A 19,725-nucleotide genomic window follows, 5' to 3' on the forward strand; every position below is an offset into this window, starting at 1 on the left:
TGAGTGAACTAAGCTACTGCAGAACAAATCTCTCAGCTGGGCCTCCACACAGAAGCAGAAACGCAAGAGGGCTCAAATAGACTGGAAGAGATTTAAAAAAGCAGCAAAGCTCTGGCTCTCAGACGGAAAGTGTGGACAGCAAGAAAGGAAACACAGAGAGGGAGGGAGAGGGGAGGAGGTTCTGTTAATGCAAAATTACAGAAACTGTAATGTACAGTACTACACTGTATCAAATAGCTGTAAATCACAGTATTTACAGTAAATTATTGTATTATTCAATTACAGTAATTCATTAATTAATTCATTCATTCATTATCTGTAACCCTTATCCAGTTCAGGGTCACGGTGGGTCCAGAGCCTACCTGGAATCATTGGGCGCAAGGTAGTAATACACCCTGTAGGAGGCGCCAGTCCTTCACAGGGCAACACAGACACACACATTCACACCTACGGATACTTTTGAGTCGCCAATCCACCTACCAACGTGTGTTTTTGGACTGTGGGAGGAAACCGGAGCACCCGGAGGAAACCCACACGGACACGGGGATAACACACCAACTCCTCACAGTCAGTCACCCGGAGCGGGAATCGAACCCTCAATTACAGTAATATGCTGTAGATTTGAAATACAGTAGTGTTCCTGTAAAAATACGGTTAAATGGCTGGGAACTTTACAAGAAATTTACAAGAATTTACAAGAAATTTTTTTCCAGTGTGGCCTTACAGGAAATTAAGGAAGATTTTTAGAATTTTAGAATAAATCTAATCTGTGAATCTAATCTAGCTGTAATTATTGTGTGCCTTTGTCTCTTTGGGGCCCTTGGCATCATCCCATATTAATATCATCTTATGGTTTCTTGATAGTGCTGTATGTTTGTTTGATATATTCTAGTGCTCACATAATATTGTTTTCTTTGTCTGAAAGTACGAGTGATCAGTGAAAGTGGTTACCATATCGCCGCAATGCAGAGGCCAAATTTTAGGGCATTTTTTGCCTCTAGGGCATAGTAAGTAAATAAAATGGTTTGCGCACTCGCAGTGCATTAATATTAGTAATTATTTAAGTATAGATCAATTTCATAAGTTATAAGGTTCAAGTTTTCCTGTTGAATTAGTGTCTATTTACGATCTGTATTACTTGGTTTAAGATCTGTGATGTCAACTATGGAGGAAGTATGGTGTTATTATGGGTTCCTCTACTGGCTGACACTGACAAACAGAGCTCTATTTACAAATGTGACGTGAATAAATGGGTCAGGGTATCCATACTTATTTTTCTTTCATTTTAACATCTAAATGAGGCCAAGTGTTGACAGAAACAATAAAACAATTGAAATATTACAGTTTTTCAGTGTTTGATTAATGAATAGGTCCCCAATATGGCAGCTACTTTCTACTGTGACGACAGCTGCAACCCAAGAATTTTGGCATGATGTGTAGGAGGAGGCAGTCTTTATGATTCGCATTAGACCAGTGGCAGAGCCAGTACATAACGATACACTAAAGTGTGTATTCACAGACGTACAGAGCTACTGGCAGAATACTAAAAGTGAGGCCAACGGAAAATACATATTCCACAGTGTTCTGTGGGCAGTGCCCTGTGTGAAGGACTAGAGGAAGAACAACACAAACTGTGCAGCAACAGGCAAGCTACTGTCTCTGAAGTTGATCAAGAGTGGACACTGATCAGCACCACTGTGTCTGATCCATTCATAACAACTATGTCAGTGCATCATTGAGAATGACCCAAAAAATACCTGCTATCTGGTGGTCCTGACCACTGAAAACCTGGTGAAAGTAGACATACAACGTATGCAGAGCAACAACTGGACTACTGTCTATTTAGAACTACCAAGCGCTCCTGTATGGTCAGTGTAGCTGATAGAATGGACAGTGAGTGTAGAAACGCTGAGGCGAATAAGCACACATTCCATCATTGTATAAAACACTGATGTGGACATATTTCCTGCTTGTTTAGTCACTGAAACAACGTCCAAGCAAAGTTTACTCTCATGCTATATGTGAATGTAGGTATACACTATTATAAAGTTACGTGTGTAAGAAGCCTGAGGCTCACTGTGCTTCTCCAGACAGCAGTTTTCTCAAACGCTTGAAATGACAGCAATCAATTCCCACGCAATCTTGACTGATGTGAATGTTCTTGGATAATCTCTGAAGACTTGATGAGTCAAGATGCATCCTGAAGATATCCTTATCAGAAAAACAACTTTATAAAGTAAAACTATTCCAAGTGCCATAGTAGAAAGCCCACATGCTCTGTGTATATATACTTTTTTCATCTAAACTGCTAAAAAGATTAGCTTTCAACAGAGCTGCCACTAAATTTAAAACTTCTTCTCTCTTCTTCTCTCCAGAAGTGTTTACAAGCCGTGAGAAGGTTTTTAAGAATTTGGTTTTTGAGAGAAATTTGACAGTGTTGTGATGTTCTCACCGGGAGAGGTTTTGTAACAGCGCAGAGAGCAGCCGCACCAATGATCTGACAGTTCTGACACGTTTACACTAATCTTTCAATAAGCACTTGATTCTTAAAGCTGATTTATTTGACTCTTAACAGAAAGAATCCTGAGATGGTAGAGGAGAGGTCTATGCTTCGAGTACGTTTTTCAGGACTTTTACAAAAACACCATGTCTATAATTTACAGCTAGGGGTTAAATAGCAGCTGACAGTGTTAGAAAAGTCAGGTCGCGTCAATATTGGCACCACGTCAGAAACACAGTAATCACAAAGAGGAAAGAAGTGATGAGGTTGGAAGACTTTGTGGAGAAACGCTGACAAAACAGGAGCTACATATTGTCGTAGGAACAAAATACTGTCGGAACAAAACACTGGAATGGCTTTTCTGAGATCCAAAAAGCATTTTCACATTTGAAAGTCTGGACCAGCCTCTGAACAGTTGTTACACTGTACACAGTAAAATGGGCAAGTTTTGATTTCAAAACTCTTCACATTTTTTATTCCACCTTAAAATGGCTGACCATAGGCTGATTGTGTCCCAAATTACACCCAGCTTCACTTTATGTTTTAGCAGGTAGTGTCGCAGTCACACAGCTCCAGGGACCTGGAGGTTGTGGGTTCGATTCCCGCTCTGGGTGACTGTCTGTGAGGAGTTCATTGGTTCTTCCTGTGTCTGTGTGGGTTTCCTCCGGGTGCTCCGGTTTCCTCCCACAGTCCAAAAACACACGTTGGTAGGTGGATTAGCGACTCAAAAGTGTCCATGTGAGTGAATGTGTGAGTGTGTGTGTTCTCCTGTGGACTGGTGCCCCCTCCAGGGTGTATTCCCGCCTTGTATCCAATGATTCCAGGTAGGTTCTGGACCCACCGCGACCTTGAACTGGATAAGTGCCACAGCAGAGGATTAGAGCAACACAGAGCTGTTGAATGAATGAATGAACTACTGAGTGCCCTTCTGATTGCTGTCTATATTTTAAAACCTGTTTAGCAAAGTGATAATCACATTTGTTGCCATTTTCTGAGTGTTTATTTGTACTAAGTGAAAATAGCATGCCCTCATTACCCTGTGACTATGGGGCCCCAACAGAGACTTATTTAAATTTGGTGCCAGAGTCTCCCTAAAGCCTTGTGTATATCTCTGAACGTTAAATAACATATTCAAACCACACACAAACCAAACCCTCGTTCAGTTTCATCTGGACAGAGACCAACTCTTGACTCTGAAGTGGTGGTTCTTCACCTGGATGTTTAAGTAATTTGACGGCTCAATAATATTGCATTTTTTGTCTGAGATGCTGGTGCTCTAGTGTGACATTTCCACGAAATTCATTAAAGTGTCGGAATTTCAAAGGGAAAGATTACACAAAATGAATGAAAGTTAAAATCTTAAAGAAACACACGCAGATCCAATCACTACAAGCTCAACTACCTCAGATCAGGTGCTAGATTGAAAATTCCCATCACAATTGTGATTAAAAATGTGGTCGCAAACAGAGCCAAGATTAAATAGATTCTAATGAAACTGGGGATAGGAGGCAGAGCCTGAAAAGGACTTTCTGAAAAGTACTGGAATGGTCCAGACATCACCAGAAGGTCTGTTTTAGGCAGTGGCCAAAGATTATTTAGAATGTCATAATCTCTAACGTTTTTAAAACAGAAATTAAATTGTCATCAAGTGCTTTAATTTAAATTTGGGAAAATGGGAAATCAGGGAATTCTGAAACAGTGCTTAATTCTTTATTTTATGAAATAAATTAAATAAAGTGTTAGAACAACTTTCACTGTGGTACCTTTTACTGTCACTGTGGTGGTGCCCTCAAGGTACATGATCTATAACTTTAATTAGAGGAAATAACGGTTCCATATTCTAATTGCAGATTAAAGTTGTGTTGATTTCGATCACTTGATTTCATCTCCAGGACTTAAATTTTGTTGTTTTATTTTACACAGTTGTACTCTATAATGAACTCTTACAAATATTTCACCTCACCTTCTGGAAAAGACACAACTAGACTTTAAAAATACTGTTGTTCCTTTAAAGGTATATTTAATCTGTTTGTACCTTTAGTGACAATAATGTACAACTACTGTTCTTTTTTCCCCGAGAGTGTAGAAATGTAAAAGCCTTTTCTTCTCATGCTCACGTCTGTGTCTCTATATATTTTCAGGCCTGTGTTTTTTGCCTTCTCTATTTTTCCCTCTACAGTCTACAGAAAGCTGCTGGTGAAGTGACCTAGCCTTGTCCAGAAGTGTGTGTCAGCCTGGATGCTCTGCAGAAACAGCAGGAGTTTGGAAGCTGGTTAATCAGCATCAGGTGAGCACAGTTTAATGAGCTCAGAGCAGAGTGACAGAGTCCATTTCCTGCTGCTTTAAGTGACCGCACACAGCAGGTTATAACAGCAGTCTGCCAGGAAAGCACATTCATTTATATTATTAGTGCAAACATTTCCAAAACTATTTGGGATTTTGTGTAAAATGCAAAGTATATAAACAAATAAACAAATGAAATTATTTTAAAGGTATATATGATTTCTTAAATCTCTTGATCCATTATTTACCAGACCAATATTCATTCATTATCTGTAACCGCTTATCCAATTCAGGGTCGCGGCGGGTCCAGAGCCTACCTGGAATCATTGGGCGCAAGGCGGGAATACACCCTGGAGGGGGCGCCAGTCCTTCACAGGGCAACACAGACACACACACACACACATTCACTCACACCTACGGACACTTGAGTCACCAATCCACCTACCAACGTGTGTTTTTGGACCGTGGGAGGAAACCGGAGCGCCTGGAGGAAACCCACGCGGACACTGGGAGAACACACCCCAGACCAATATATGAGGCAAAATAGTTTACATAAGCTATGTCAAATAGTAAGCAGGTGACTATAAATAACATTAAGCAAAGCATCTACGGAGAGAGATTAGTCTCAAAACACGTTAAAAATGCGTAAATGTTAATCCACAAATTACACACAAGTCACAAACAGGTTTCACTGTTCACAGATGAATATATCTGCATTTTGTACAAATACAGTTACATTCACAAATACATGTTTTTGGTTTTTTAAACATATATCATATTTTTATGCGAAAATAAACACATTTATTTGAATTTACATTGCAAATATTTGTATAGTCGAAGTCTCAAATTTAAAATGTATTTGTAAACTGTTGAATCTGCATTTGTGGATCAAGCCACCACCTGCTGGCCACATTAGTCCATGTATTACAAAGACCAGAGGTAATGTTGAATGTTCTTGTCCTTTGAGCCATCAGGATTCCATGCAACTGTTTTACATATAGTAACATGAGCTCAGAGGTCATTCAGAAGACTGTTGTGATTTAACACTGCACTGCAGCATCAAGAAATGCAACTTGAAACTCTGTTACACAAAGTTAAACATCAATTTCGTGCAAAAACGCTTCCAAGCTCTTCGGGGTCCAACACAGAAACCTTTTCGGTGTACGGCTGAGCTCATGTTTTAGCTTGTTGTCTGGAAAAAACAGACGGCAAATTCTGTGCGTAAGATAAAAGGGACCATCCAGTCTGTTTTCGGGGAAAGGTGCAAAAGCCAACATCTGTTATATGACATATGTTGCCAGCAAGGTCATATGTTTTCCTGGGAAGTCCATGATTATATCAGAAAGAAAATTCCAGACCAATTTTTTTTTTTGAATAAGTGTGTGTGTGTGTGCTTATCAGACATACCTGCAGGCCAGATCTGTCTCCTATGGAGCATTACTGCGAGATTAGACAATCATGACAATGGACTGTTGAGCAGCTGAAATCTTGTCTGCTGAAGGCAAAACTGCAACAGTTATTAGCCCAATAGTATGCTGTAGGCATCAAATACTAAATTTATTTATATTCACATAACACAATCAAGCCATTAGGTGAAAACTTTGGAATTTTTTTTATATAATTATACTACTAAACACGTTCTTGATATGGGATTTGTACATGCATATATTAACATAAACATATAAATATTTCTGAGCAAAACCTCCTGTTTTCTTAATTCCCAGGGATGGACAGGTTTAAAGACACTGTCCACTCATTTTTAAGAGCATAAAATATGTGTTATATTAAAAAATGCCAAGGAATAAGCATTGATCTACTCTTTCATTCATTAAACTTCTGTAACTGCTTCATCCTAATCAGGGCCAGAACCGGCCCGGACTCACTGAGCTGAAGGCTGGACAGGACACCAGTCCATCTTAGTGCATCACACACTCAGTCACTCACACCTGTGAACCATTAAGCGCAGCCTAACAAACTATGAGCATGTGGTTTGATTTTGGGAGTAAACTGGAAATGGAAACTGAAAAACCCAGAGGAAACCCACACAAGCACAGCAAGAACACACCACACACTCATAGGAAGAACATATTAACATATGTGCACAACAATGTGAGGTTGTGCACATTACACAGCACTTCCTGCTTGCGTGCCTTGCACTCCCATCACATCTAGAGTTGCCAAATTTCTGAAGTTGGATTAAGGAATGCAAGACCCAGGAGGGGGAGCCATTCTGAACAGTGGCAAAGCAGAATCTGCCCATGTATTTGGTAAATATTGTATCACAGTAGAACTGCTGTACTATTGTAAATTATTGTTCACAATGAGATTTGTAGTGAGCGAATCTTATCATTGTATGAGCATTATCATATTTAACTTAACAGGAAAAACACAGAAAATGTGTTTTAACAATTAATTATGATACTTTTACTGCACATCTAAGTTATGTCCTATGATTAATCTAGTCTGGTCTCCTTATTTAGGATTCCTAAATTTTTCTTAGGGCATTTTCACACCTGCACATTTATTTGTGTTTCTATACACGTGGGATATTAGTTAATTGCAATACTTTTCTATACACATTTTTTTCCACTTAGAAAAAAAAGTAAAATAATCTTCTTTTGAATGCTTTGGTTCAGCATGCACTTTTCTGGTAGTCATACGGTTTCTGATAGATTTAGATGGAGGTGAAGAAATAAAATTAATTAAATATCACATCCAGCCAGGACAGATTAAAACATACAAGTTTGCACATATATATTTTACCATGCACTTATTTACCACAATATATATCTAAAACATACTCTGTTTACAGCAGGGTTTATAGCATGTAAACTGTCTGTGACTGTTCTTATCTCAGTATGGTTTGCAGTGCTGAGTGTGAGTGCTATCTCTCAGAGATAGTAGAACATACAGTTTCCCCACTGACACAGAAATAATGTCTGGTTCACGTGAAGTGAGCAACTTACATCACAAAAGATTAAAACAACAAATAAAATGAAGTAATTTTGTTCAAACAATTTACTTGAAAGTTTATGTAAAGACCACACCTTTGGGAAGCTTTCTTTACCGTTAAAAACCTCAGATCTGCACTACATCCAATTCTGTATATCAAACAATCAAAACTGTTCCTTACTTTTGTGTAACTTTAGCTTAGCTTGTATTGCAAAATAAATAAACTCACCTCCATTCTACAATCAACCAGTTACATTTAACATGTACTGTTCAGAGCCTAGAGTGTGGGTCAAACTGCATAACGATTAACAGTGGCATGAGAATAGCATCACATCAGGTGTCAGTAGCAGAGCAATAGCATGTAAGCCATACTTAGTCCAGCCCACTAAAATCCAACAGAAGAAAACTTATTAAACATAATGAACGCAAAGAACGCAGATCAAACACGGAAAAATGTTATACTTAATTATTTAGGCTTCTATATAATATTCTGTCAATGCATTTTTTCTTTTTTTCTGTGACAGTGAAAAATGACTAATTTCATTGTAATTGCAAATGGAAAGAAAATAAATGAAGGGTAGACTTTTGCACAGGATGATATTGATAAATGCTTGCTATTGCAGGAATAATGCCAATCCTAGATTTCACTGCACACAGTTTCTAATAATGCATGTCATAATACTGCACTGCATTACACTTTAAACTCTGCAAACACATTGCACTTTGCAGGAAAAGCTGAGCCTAGTCTTTTTACACCAGACTTTTCTCATATACATGGAATATATCCTGCTGTAGCTGCATTTGTAAGGCCAGAGAATATCCTGGTGGAGTACAGCAGAGATCTCTGATCTGAAAATTATATACTTCAGCTCACAATGTGGCAGAGAGTACACTGTAAATGGGGCAGCAGAGAGCAACAAAATATTAGGGAAGTCTGAGTCTGAAAAATGAGGCAAGTCTAAGCACAGGGTTCAGTTTGTCTGGTGGATGTTTAAACCAAGAATTAAAAATGAATATTTAAGAATGAAGATATTTCTTCAGTGAAGCAATCAGTCATTTTCTCAAAAGGATTCTTCTTGTTTGGTCAGAGGTAATTTTAAGGGCTTTTGGAAAAGCTGAGTAATAAGGAATAAACGAGATTGTAAATTATTTGTGTTATTTATAATTTATTATGTTCTTTGGACCATGTAATTCCTTAAATTTTGACTCTTTTGCATCCCTCGTGTTGCTGGGATCCTGCTGAGTGAAGCCTGTCTACGAAAGCTGTTTAGTTCTGGGAGTCATTTCATAAATTGAGTGACGTGTGAGCGGGTATCTGAGGATGTGTGGATGTAAGGAATTTGTCTTGAAGCATTTCATGGATACACTGCAATATCTGGCAATAAAAACTCAGAGCTTCTGCCTAGAATAGCTGCTCTATTCTTAAAAACTCATATACTGTAATTTCTTGTACAAGACCATCTCCCCCCCAAAAAATGACATTCTTAAAAATGCAATAAAAACTAGATTCTGTTATTTATTAATTCCCCTGAACATTTATTTAACTGACAAAAGCACAAAGTCCCAAGTTTCATTTCCCATGTTTTTAATGTTTGGAACTGATGATAATAATGGTGCAGCTTGGCAAGATGAGTTTTGGCCCATTGTGACTTGATACAACACATGAGCCGCTCAGCAGCCTGTGTTCTGTTTTCTGATTCTTCTCATGATGCACCACAGGAGACAGATCTGGACCGTGGGCCAGTTAAGCGCACACACTGTGTTTATAAGCCACACTCTGGGCAACAATGCATGAGAGACGTTGGCTTTTGCCCCATCGATATTGCAGTCTGGGCGGGGGTACTCTTTGTCTTCATCACAAAGCATCAGTTTTTCATGGAAACAAACTGAAATATAGACTCATCTCACCCCACTACATGTTTCCACTGTCTTTCAGATTATCCCATTTCAGCTTAAGCACGGAGAACTCGGATGCATGTCAGTACAAGTTTGATATTTGGCATTCTCCTTGCTTTAATAGTGTTTCAGGCTGTTACATGATAACTCCTAAGCTCATGTGTTAATGTTATAGCAGCAGCATGACTGCAGTTTCTCATGCAGCACCCATCTGAGGCACCCCCCCCCCCCCCCCTGGGGATGTAGGGGACATCCTACAATATTAACTTGTGGACTGCAAAAGCCATACAAAAATGATGAAGGACCTTCTTTACCACTTGCTAAAGAGATGACCAAGAATAAGTACTGTAATCAGACGGATGCTTAGCCAGATCTGTGTTTAAAGCTCACTGATCAATTCCCTTCCAAATATATCTAGGCTCAGCCCTTTCACTCATATGGTAACTGGTGAATGCCTACTGTGTTCAAGTACTGTGGGCGTGTGTAGTGTGTGATTCTGTGATATGATTAATAGAAGCTACTCTGAGATTTTGTTTTGATAATGGGTTGTAATAATACATTTAATTTATATAGCGCTTTTCAAAAACCCAAAGTGCTTACAATAATAATACACGAACATCAAAAAAAACAAAAGAACATCAAAAGCAATAAAAGGATACAAAACAATAAAAACACAAAATAAATAAATAAAGCGAAAGTGCATAGCGTCCAGTGAGCAGCACTGAGCCACAGGGTTTAAATGGGTCCCAAGATTCACTGTCATTGTAGTAGCGGTTTGACCACGCTGGTAGCTATAAATGGACCATCAGGTTGACACAGCCACAGAGTCTGCAGGTCTGTAGCCACAGTCAGTGAATATACAGGATGTGCTCCCTTGGCCATCACCAGAACCAGCGCCAGCAGCAGGCTTCTCCAGTGTATGGTAACAGCCGAGAGAAATAGCAATAACATGCAGAAAGTTGCTGAAAAGTAGCGATGGATATGGGCTCCATTGGTCAGCAGGCCAGCTGTTAGCATCAGCCAAACTCCGGCCAGCAACAGAGACACCAGCTCAGGTACCCACACAGACAAACAGCCATAAATTAATCACAACAACCCAACAAGAAACAAACAAAACAGGCAGAAGCGGCAGTCACCAGATGGCTCTGACCCGGCACTGACGTCAGACACAGATACGGTGTCTAAAAAGGTTAAGAACAATTGCCATAGGTTGTAATCAGACACCTGTTGCGTCTATAATGCAATGCATCAAGCTGTGATAACATTCTATCAAGGCTTTACACCAAATGACAGAACACTGGTGTGAGGATTTGATGGCATTCAGCCACAAAACCCATTTGTGAGATCAGGTACCAATTTTAGATGATACGCACTGGAAAACAAAAGCAATTCCAACCTCTCAGAGGAATTGAATGGTGCCCGATCCCTCCAGAAAATGCAATTCTACTGCCTCACAGTCCAAACTTTAGACTGGGAGGGTTTACACCCTTCTGGCTGACACTTGTCATTGGGCTGGTGACATTAGGCAGTGCTTTACCTGTGCATAGTTAGTTTGCACCTATGTCAGCAACTGATTAACCTTAAATTCATCTGCATATCACTGCATAGGTGCTTTAAATATAAAGAACATACTTTAAATATAAAGAACACGTGAACTCTGATTACAAAGAAATGTTACTGAAACAATATCATACAACTGAGAGGAATCTAGAGCTGGCTGCTTTTTTTATTTTTTGAGTTCCTTTGTCTCTCATCATCTCTTCATATAAAACATTCCATCTGACAGTATCAGCGAGCCTGGGCAAGGTGAGAGGTTTCACTGAAGTCCTCTAATGGCCTTTTCTGCCACTGTGTCAGTAAGCCTTTGAAACAGGATTCTAGCTTTGAATATTTTAAGATGTTTTTCCCCTTATTCGCGAAAGTACCCAATACCCAATATGATAATAAGGTGAAGGCATGCCAGGAGACACAAGACTAGCCACTGGTGTACGTAATGTGCTTAGACAGACAGCACCGGTGCAATGTGTAGTGCTGCTGTGAATCAACTCCAAGGTATTAGGATCTTGGGTTCCTCCCACAAATCAAAATCTCGTTATGTTGAGTGTCTGCAAAACTGTCCAGAGTTCTGAATGCATGAATGAACTTGGAGAAACACTAATAGTTCAGATCCTGTATGTTAGCTAAAAGGTGCCTGCAGTGAGTGAGAGGAGGAGAGGGAGGGCCATCTTGTATACACAGAGTGAGTCGAGTTTTGTTCTCTTGGACTCTTGCCCTTAGATGGCACAGGCATATCTGGGGAAATTGCAGTCTCCCAGTAATACAGTCAATGCTTAGACATTTGTGTCACTTCTAAAGGTTAAGGTCAACTTTGACTAAATTACCCTGTCTAACTGAACAAAGAAATGTATTGTGCAGGAAATGGCTTAATTAGTGATGAGAAATGGCACAATGTATTTCATGACAGGGGTAAACAGTTGGTGTGTGGTGAATGGCAGGTTTAGGATGAAAATCGAATCAAAAGGCTGCCTTTACAGCCTTGTCATCTACACCTGTTGTGCACCGTAAAGAGCAGTAGCGGGGTCGAGGCCGACGCCTCTGCACAATGCCTCATAAGTGCTATCTGTCCACAGACTGACAGGCAGGGTGCTCAGAGCGGTGACACGGCACCAAATAAATGTTTTCATTTGAAAGCATGTACAAAGAGCAGAGCGGCTAACTGCACGACAGGTTGACAGAGGCAGAGTAATGGAGCTGCCAGCCTTTCCCCTGTGTTCTTTCAGTACATACCAGCACCGAGCAGCAACAACCCTGCTTCCTAATGAGCTACTCTCCACAAAAGCAAGGACCTGGCACTGCAGAGATAGGCAGATAGAAACAGCACAAAAACCCAATATCATACACAGCGAGCAGTTCAACAGGAAGACCTTGGAGATAGGAGGAAACTGTAGTAATTTAATGGCATTGTGCAGGATGAATTTATCTTGATTACACAGCAGAACTATATTCTATCCTAATGTTCTTGGCAAATGAGAAATATACATATTTCAAAAGAGCACTCGTATAAAGCATCTTAATTGAATTTAAGTATATAAGTAAAGCACAAAAATTCTGCTTCCTAACAAAAACTGATAAGCTGATCTTCAATAGCAAGACCTTGGCTCTAACATCACAGAGACAGATGGACGAGTAAAGTCCAATTTCCAATATTACATGCAGTAAATAATTCAAGAGGCACGCTAATTTAAAGCTACATGAAAAAAGCAACTGCTATGTTCATCCAATACTGCTCCTAATAGACCACACACACAGTAATTCAATGTGTAATGAAAGTTTTCATGTGCAATTTAGATGTAAATAAACACAAAACCGCTTCACTGGGACTAATAAACAACCATCTATCATATTTTTTAAAAATGGGATAAAATGTTATACCACTCTGGATGACTTTCCCCATGTTACAAAACTCTGAACCTTTTTGGCAAATGTTTCCAAAGTGATGTCACAAACATTCTGCAATTCAAAGCCTTTTAACACTTGGGAAATACATTGTTTTGCTCACGACGTTGAAAGAAAAGATTGCTGTTTCAGACTTTACTTGAGTGTAGGAGGCAGCAATGGTAGTGCAAGGTAGTGTCGATATCACACAGTTCCAGGTTCTTCGGGTTGTGAGCTCAGTCCCTGCCTTGGGGTACCGTTTGTGAGAAGTAAGGCATGTTCTCCCAGTGTCTAAATTTGGTTTCATCTGGTTGCTGCGGTTTCCAGCCACAGTCCAGAAACACAATGTTAGATAAACTGTGTGTGAAATTGTCCTTAGCTGTGACTGACTGAATGTGTGATGCCCTGTGAAGGACTATAACACTTGGGGGGGAAAAAGTGGTGAATCAAGACCCCTGTTTGCTTGGAAAGTCTTAGCCTTATATTCACCTCCTTGAAGTAGATTGTTTCAAGCAGTGGAACTTGAACATTTAATGAAATTATTCAAACCATTTTCCTTTTATTTCTACAACGAGCAGCTCTCCACTAAAACCAGACCCTAGCACTGCTGAGAGAGAGGCGTACAGGAATAGCACAATATCACACGCAGCATTTATTGCACTCAGCCTGCAGTGAGTATCACCTTTTCCTTTTCCAGTTAATAGTGAGCTGAGCTCCTCGTTGGCAGCTGAACGCTATAATATGATCCACGGTCCAGAGCCAAAAGGTGCAGTTATGGAGCAAAGCCACTATGACACAGATAATCTGATCTTTTTATATGGTCCATTAAATGCCAAGACATCATTTTCTGCCACCAGGTCCAACTAAGAGATGTGCAGACAGTTTATGTCATCTCCAAATAATTGCTGTGCAGAGGAAACAAAGGAAGATTCAGCTCTCGCTGTCCAAATCCAGCAGCAAAGGATTACATATGTGAGCAATTTCATGTTCAAATATTCCTTCCACACTACACGCATCTTTTATGAATGTCAAAAATGTTATGTATTACTTATGAAGGTGTTCGTTTAATAAAAGAAATGAGTGAGATCTAACAAAAGAAATGAAAAAGAACAATTGATATTCTGCATACTAAGTTGAACCACATTCCTCTAATGTCGGGATCAGACTACATGAATTTAGCCCGATTTTGGTCTGATTTTATCATATACGACAAATTTCCAGTGTCAGAACTGAGTAACGGTAGTGTACTGTGACATAATCAAAGACCAGTGATGACATCATAATGAAAAGTTTGGCATGGCCTTTTTGGGTCTTTTCGCATACTCTGACATATCCTACAGCATGTTCCTTAACGATGACCAATAGGAGGACAGAGCGCTGTCTGGCGCGCATATATAAACACAGAAGAGAAACAAGGAGGCTGCTGCTGCAGCTGTCAGGTGGAAAAACGAAACTGAGGGAATGCTCTTGACATGTTAACACATTACCTCACATTCTCTTTACAGGAGACAGTCCTCATCAAAACACGATTCACACAATCGTGTTTTCTTCTTTTTTGGAACACAAAACTGCTAGCAGCACACACAGCACTTCTGTAGCTGTGATTGACAGTTTCTTGACCCGCCTCCCCGAGAAACTCTAAACTCACTCAATAATGCGAACGAAGAATGGTCCATGTCAAACGTGTAGTGTTGCCAGTCTCCCGACCAATACATGGCACGAATTTATAGCGCTAATCTGACATAGTGAGTGTTGTGAAAGACAAAAATATCTTGTAGTCTGATCCAGGCATAGAGGAAAGCTTAGGTGACTGCTGGCAGTCTTGTTGGAGTCAATGGAGGGCGCTGTCCCTGTGGACTGTGTGGATCCCAATGCCAAAGTGCAGTAAGGGGGACACTGTACAGAATAATTGGCACTGTTCAAGTGATGGCCCTGACTCTATATATATTAAAAACTGAGCGGGCATTAAGCCAAGTAGAATTTGTCATTGTTCTTACAAAGTTTCCAATCTCACAACAGTTGCGATGTATTTGTAGGTGGAGTAGGAACTGAAGAACAGATTCTATCCATGTGTCACTCCCAAATGTTTTTAAAAAAGGTGTAGAGTAGAATTAACCAACTGAGGCCAAACAGAAATCAGCATTCCCCTTTAATAACTATTAGTACAGTAACCCCCCGCCGCTATATTCTTTGTTGTCCTGCCTGCTGTCACCAGACTTCTCACTGAGGCATGGAATAGAGACAGCATCCTTGAAATGGCAACCTGCTAAATATAGATTTGATTTTTAATTGTACTGTTTGTTATAAGGCTTCTCTAGCTGTTGATTTGAAGATTACTCTTATTTTTCTGGAAGACCCCTTGAACCCGCCAACAAATTATAACTTACAGATCCACATTCTAAATTAAAGTATGAAAGTGATTATCTGTAGGTGTTCTCTGTAGTTGCCTCTAGACTGAAACATTATATACATTCCTTTAGTGAGAACTGCACTGTTAATGAGTTTAATTCTTGCCTCATATCCTCTCTTTCCCAGGGCGTAAACTGAGTAGCTATGTCCAATTACTCACTTTAATCAATTTATATTCCCTTTATTATACTTTTTTAAATGTATGTGTGTGTATTACACTTTTCAATGTATTTTTTTAATTGCCCAATTTTGTTGTTATAGTTTTTATATGCTGTCACCATATTCTGATATTGTGACTAATTTTTTCTTCTGTTTCATCTTTGCTTTCCTAATTAAATTGTTATCCATTGCACAGTGCTGCGGTTGTTTGTGCTTTAGTAATAAACTGGACTTCACAAGCTTAATTGAATCTTTGGATTAAATAGAGAACTTAGTTCGACTGAAACTTGGTTCAGTGGCCAGTACTAAGCTACGTCAGGTTCTGGTGTCAGTCTTCTCTACGTTGTAAGGTCAGCTGTTGACACAAGTAGTGTCCTAAAGGAATTTATTTAATATAACACCCCTTTCAGGTACATAACACTGTTTATGATTTTGAAAGTGTTCTGTTCTGCCCCCCTTTTTTTTTGCCTTGTGTATCTCCTGCATTCATCAGATGTGGTTAGACTAAATGAGGAAGTGAAATCTTCGTGTTGGAGGCTGCTCTTTGAACAGCAGATGAAAGTGTGCACTGAGACAGGCTGCTATTACAGCTGATAGACACGGAGAAGGCGTTCTGTAGGCTCCCAGTAAAGCACCTGTGCTGTTACCCTGCATCATGTGTCATTTCACACCAGGAGGCTGCAAACATTCCTCTTACACTCTTCAGACTCCCCCAGCTCTGCATCAGTAATTGCCATCAAGCAGCTGATAGTTAAGAGAGTGCACGTCATGAATGCAGGAGTGTGTTATTTCAGTCAGCTGACGTTCACGAGCTGCAGCGTCGTACCTGCTTTGGGAAAAAAAAAAAGCCATGTGATGAATTCATTACTAATCAATCCACCCGAGTGAAAACTGTCCTTTTTTTTTTAAACAAATGAAGATTCTCAGTCCGAGAAAAGTACTTAATCTAAATGAAACTGAAGATACTGATCCAACAATACATGTTTTAAATGTTCTTGAATACCTCTTATAATTACTGACTTCTGCTATTTCAAAGTGCATCCAGTGTGAACAAATGAAATGGAACACTCCAGGGAAGCTGTAGATGTGTCTAAGGTCACAATGCCCGATGCTAAGTATTGGCAAAAGTGGTGTTTAACTCTTCTCAGTACTTGGCTGTAAAGCACTGGAACTACTTTCTATAGAGTATTGAAAATGTCGTCACCTCTTACTCTTATTGTTCTCATGGGTCAGTGATATCGATGTGCTGACAGCTCTGCTGCCATTCATTCAGTCTCTCTTTCTTTATTAAAGCAGCCCAGAGGAAGGTCCAGCGGAGGTAAACAGTGACCTCCTTGAGCCTCGGAACTCACAGACAGATATAATAATAATAAAAAAATAAAATAACAAACACACTGACAGTCAAGCACAAATGTCATCATTAGAATCAAAGCCAGTGAGAGGCTCCTGTTATTCCCCTCGGAAGGCCCAAACAGAGACCCAAATACAGAAATATCAGCTCAGATAAAAGAAGAAAAACAGACCCACTTTCAGAGGAATTCCCTCAGAGGGTTAAGTTAGCAGCCTCTCAATTTGGATCTGAGAAAAGGCCGGCCCTGCTGGGAACTAAATTAACCGAGCGCATCTGAAAGAGCCATGTATCATTTCCCTTAATGAACTTATATTGTCTCCTTCTCCCCTTTTGATACAGCCAGCGTGTAGGAAAAAACAGAAAAAAAGCTTGCATCTCTCTTTGCATTGTTAATAGTGTTTAGATAAAGCCTCTCTCTGGAGACAGTGCCCTGATCTATTCAGTCTGACACACTCAGCCAAACTTGTTTATCAGCAGAAAGGACGAGCCCAAAGTCTTTGTGCATTAATGCATTACTCAACGCAACAGCAATCTCAAACTCATGCACCGAACCATTTATATTTCATTAAACAAGCTCAAGCGAGCACATTTCAGACTTAAGACGATATGATCTGGGGACAGCGGTGGTATTAACTGCAATAGATTACTGTCACAGTCACTTCAAAGCACGGACCCCAATTACAGAAACACTGGGACAGTATGTGAAATGCTAGCGAAAACATTTACTTTTCATTTTTTGCAAGTAAACACTCATTCAAAAGTCGATTCCTGCAACAAATCCCCAAAAAAAGTTGTGACAGGATCTTGTTTTCCCACTGCGTTACTTCAATTTCCTTTGATCCAAGCTTAATATTTCAGGACTCTACACTTACCGTGCCAGGATTACGCTATAGAATCATCAGCTATGTGATGCCACTGGAACTTTGTTAGCATATTTTACTCTTTGGCGTTTTCAAACACACACACCTTTATTCCACGGTTCTTTAATGTGCTACTGACGGCATTTTATTTAATAGGCAACATATTATACCACTTTTACAGTTAAAACAATTCTCTGGGGTCTAAATGGACTTTCTTTGACAAACTTTGGTCAAAACAACACAGCACTGCACGACCGCTGTTTAAACAGCTCTGTTCCTTTAAATGAGAAAGTGCCACAACTCAGTTCAGGACGAGAGCCCAGGAGAGAGTAGCGAGGCGATGCAGCTCTAACTTTTAGCCATATTTCATCAGTGTTTCATTCATTTAAAACCCTTCTTTACACTCCCACATAAATGCATATCCAGGGTTGTGATTAAAGAGACTCGGCTCATTTTTCCCCATGATCTCTGACATAAAAAAAAATATTGAAGTTTGACCACTTATTACTTTATTATTGACTTATTTCAGTTGGGGTCCTGACCCAAAATTATTAAGCAAATGCACTGAAAATAAACATAAAGTCTCTTTAAACTGTTGGATTATTCACTGGAACATGTTTATTTTAAAGTGATGAGCCTGCCCCCCCCCCCTGTATATTTCAGTGCAGTTTTAGCAAAAATACAATGCTTTTTTGGAACATGATGCATTCCTCAATTTGAGAATTAATCTATTCACAAAACAATAATGATGTTGGAACGTATTCAAATGTAATTATTTCTGTACTTTTTCTGTTTGGGAAAAAAGAGCAAAGTTTACATTTTGCCCAGTGTTCATATTTGGAACTGTCCAATTCAGATAAATATTAAGCCAGTTTCCAAATCCCAGTACATATCAAGCTAATTCTAAAATGCTGTCTGGACACGAGGCCAAACATGTGGACTAGTGGATGCTGCAGGTGATGGTGATTGTGTTAATCAGAAGATGGTGGACAGCTGGGTGGTAAAACGGAAACAATAATTTTGCTGGAAAGGTTGCATAGAAAGGTCACATTAACATGGATTAAAGACTCTGTGCAGTTATAGTTAATTAACATGATCTCTCTCTCTCTCTCTCTCTCTCTCTCTCTCTCTCTCTCTCTCTCTAACATGCTTTGCTCTCCTACAGAGACTGACCAGCATTAACCAGTATTAATGAGGCTTTAATGTCTCAGACTGAGACACAAGATGCTGTCTTCAGTTAAACTATTCAGTCGCTGTAGGAACACTGAAATAACGATAAAACAAACTGCTTCTCAAAGATGGGAAAACAAATGTACCCTAGAACTGGCACTTTTTACTATACAGTTTGTGGACACCTGCTCATGTAATATTTTCTTGAATTCAAGGTTATACCCCTTTACAGACACTTGGTATTGAAGCTTCTAGAAAGATTATATAAACAGTATAACATCCGCTCCCCTGTTTCTAATTTTTTACCTTTTGCTGAATAACTGTTTCCATAGGCAAAGCATCATCAGTCAGAGACTGACACACACACACACACACACACACACACACACACAATAACGCAAAACACCTCCACAGACACATACAATGCAGGTTTACTTCAACATTAGAAAGATGCTTAATCCCTACAGTTACATCCAAATAATAAAGCCCCTTTTACACAAGTTTACACAGTTCCCTAGAGGTTCTTTAAAGTAAAGTTAAATAAATAAAGAACTTTAAATGAGAATGAGCCACACACATTTCATCCAGGATGCAAAGCAGCTACATCAAGTGAGGCACACAGTTATATTTGAATACTGCTGTTTTTCTTCTGCACACATTTGCCCGTTTTGCCAGTTTGTTTAATTTCCATTATTTTTATGTCACATGCA

General features: G+C 39.5%; 1 long non-coding RNA gene across 1 annotated transcript in view; it reads right to left on the reverse strand.

Annotated features, from left to right (window-relative positions):
• LOC136668402 (uncharacterized) overlaps positions 1-19,725 on the reverse strand; it is an 80,352-nt gene that overhangs the window by 59,664 nt on the left and 963 nt on the right. The window lies entirely within an intron of this gene.

This window comes from Hoplias malabaricus, chromosome 15 (genome assembly GCF_029633855.1).
Source record: "Hoplias malabaricus isolate fHopMal1 chromosome 15, fHopMal1.hap1, whole genome shotgun sequence".
Taxonomy (NCBI): Eukaryota; Metazoa; Chordata; class Actinopteri; order Characiformes; family Erythrinidae; genus Hoplias; species Hoplias malabaricus.